Here is a 3,137-nt window from a genome sequence, read left to right on the forward strand (position 1 = left end):
TGCTCCTCCCCCGAGCGCGCAGAGGCGGCGGTGTCCCCGTAAAGGATGAAGGATGCGCGGCGGCGGCACCGGGAGCGGTACCGGGGATTGTTCGGGGAGCGCTCCCCGCCCGCCGAGCTACAGGAAATGGGTGTTGTTCAAAAAAAAATAAACCGGATGGATCGTAGACTCGCAGAGTCACAGAATGGTTCGGGTTCGAAGGGGCCTTAAAGCTGAGCTTGTGCTGGGACACTTCTTGCAGGTTGTTCCTCAAACACTTCCAGCCTTTCCCAGCTTCTCTGGGCAGCCTGTGCCCGAGCCTCACCACCCTCACAGGGTAAAATTTCTTGTTAACGTCCAATCTGATGCTGCTCTCTGTCGGGTTGGAGCATTCCCCCTTGCTCTGTCACTCCAGGCCTTCGGGAAGAGCCTCTCTCCACCTTTCCTGGGGGCTCCCATCAGGTACTGCAAGGCCACAATTAATTCACCCTGAAATCTCCTTTCCAGGCTCAACAATCTCAATCCTCTCAGCCTTTCCTCATAGCAGAGGAATTCCAGCCCTATAATCAAATTTTGTACCAAAAATTACAGGTACAGGTCAGTTCAAAGCCTCCTCTGAACTGGCCTTTACCTGTACCTGTAATTTTTATTCTCTGACAATCTTTGTGCTGCTCAAATTCCCAAAGGGGAGAAGCAGAGACAGAAAGAGAAGAAAAAGAGAAGAGGAGCAGTGCAAAGGTGCTGGAAGCATCATTAGGTGTCAGATAATTGCAGACATAATCAAGGTGTAATAAGAAGGTCCCTAATTCCTCAACAGGGTGACACAAGGTAAATTAATTACCCTGCCTCACATATGTGCATGGTGCCTTTGAGAAGGAAGGAAATTATGGTCTAGAATATCTACAACAGCCAGGCTTGGGTGTCACCTGCTCCATTTGTGCACCCACAGCTGCCCCACAGGGCAGGGACAGTGTTTCACACAGATAATGACAGAGGGAGGTTTGAAATGGGCCCAGCTGAGCTCCTGCACAGACCCACTGCCACAATTTGTGAGCTCTGTGACAGGCACTGGCTCCCTGTGGCCTCGAGAGAATAATTTTAAATATTTTAAATGATGTGCAGTGGCCTGGAGAGGTGTTGGGTACTGAGAAAATAGTTACCACACAACCTTCCCATGCCAATAATTATGAAAAACCCCTCCAAACTTGTATTTAGCCATGCGAAATGTGAGTTTTCCTTTTCAGCACACTCACTGCTTTGGAAACAACCTGTTTCAGATTACAGGGAAACATCAGAGAGGGAATTGCACTTGTGCAGAACTGGGACAATCTGCGGGATGTGAGGAGCTCCTCAATGGTGTTTGTGCCTGGAGATGACAGAGGTGTTTTCTGTCACTCTCCCCGTGCTGGGCTGTGCTCCTGTGCCACCCCAGAACAGGTATTTCAGGTCACTCAGGGAGTGGTTCTGCATTTCAAGTATTCTTGTCTGGCTGACCTCATCCCGTTTATCCCCAGACAGCTTTCACTCAAAATTCCCATTTCTGGCTGCTGGTTTGAGCCTGACAAAACCCCTGGGCTGTAAAACCCATTTCCCTCAGTTGCACTTTCTGGCTAAATTATTACTATTTTACATTTGCTTCCTTTCAATGTTGATTCTTTTAGGATTTCAACAAAAACCTCCTTGATTTCCAGGCCACCACCCTGAGCTGGAGCCTCTTTTGTGCTGCCCACTGCCCAGTGCTGCTGCACTCTGGGCCTGCAGGTGGAGAAGGAGCAAGAAGGAAGCAGAAAAAGCAGCAGAAGCCCCCAGGAACCAGAGGTGCTGTTATTTCCTTCCAGCCCCAAGAGCTGCCACACATGAAAGCCATGTGGGAAATGTTCTTCCTGCTTTTTAATCTGAGCTGTTTGTAACCTCTGCGTGTGTGTCTGGGGTTTGTTCTTGTGTGCAGAGGTTGTGCCTGGCCAGACAAGCCAAATTAACACCTTAGCTGAGAGCTAATTAAAACCAGCTAATGGGAAACAGCAGACCTTGGAAATGAGGGGGGATTTGGGGTGTTTGACAGTGACCCTGCATCACAGAGTGCTCATTTTCTTTTTCTCACCTACAGCCATGGGAGGGTGTCCCCCCTGCTCAGCTGAGGGGTGCTGTGATCCCTGCTAACAGAACTTTTGTCTCAGCAGGTGGAAGGAACACAGAAAATAGGCCAGGTCATGACTGAGTCTGATGATCTGTGTGACAGATCTGTCCTTTTTGAAGAGGGATTTTAAAAATTCATTTCCAGTCATCCAGACATCCCTTTCTACCCCTTTGAAGAGAGGTGCTAGGCAGATGAAGATGCCTGAAAAGAACTTTAGTAGTGGTTTGTATCACTCAGCAATGCTGGCATAAATCAGATTATTGCTGTAGACATCAGATCCTGCTCAGTGTTTGAAGGGCACTGACAGCAGAGTTTCAAAGGGATGTGATTCGCATCATCAGAGCAAGATGTTTTCCTTCTCTTTGGGTAGATGTGTGTTTACTGCAGCCCTGCAGTTTTCACCTGGAGCTGCTCTGAGCTGGCTGCAGCCCCTGGATGTTTCTCCATTGCATGAATCATTGGAGAGATTTGAGATACAGCTGTCTGGCAGCCAGCTGTTATCAAACCCCCGCACTTCAGATGGGTTTCACTTGGCATGGAGCTGTTTCACCAGTTTAATCTCCACGGGAGAAACTCTCCTGTTGCTTGTGAAATGCTCTGAAATCCTCTGGCAGCGTTGGAGGGAGAGAGAGCACGAGATGTGATGAGCAAAGTGCTTCTGAGCACCCACAGAAACTGTCCTGGGCATGGACATATTTTCATAAAATCCTTTTGCTAGGATTTTTTCTCCTGAGAAGCTGAGAGGCCTCAGAAATGAAATGCAAACAATGGTTATCTGCTGCTGTGGAATGCAACAGGAGCATCTTTGATTGGTCTCATGTGGTTGTTTTTAATTAATGGCCAATCACAGTCCGGCTGTCTCAGACTCTCTGGTCAGTCACAAGATTTTATTATCATTCCTTTCCTTTCTATTCCTAGCTAGCCTTCTGATGAAATCTTTTCTTCTATTCTTTTAGTATAGTTTTAGTATATCTATATAGTGTATATATATATATTTAGTATATATATATTTATATTGTAT

Source organism: Geospiza fortis, unplaced genomic scaffold, assembly GCF_000277835.1.
Source record: "Geospiza fortis unplaced genomic scaffold, GeoFor_1.0 scaffold183, whole genome shotgun sequence".
NCBI lineage: Eukaryota > Metazoa > Chordata > Aves > Passeriformes > Thraupidae > Geospiza > Geospiza fortis.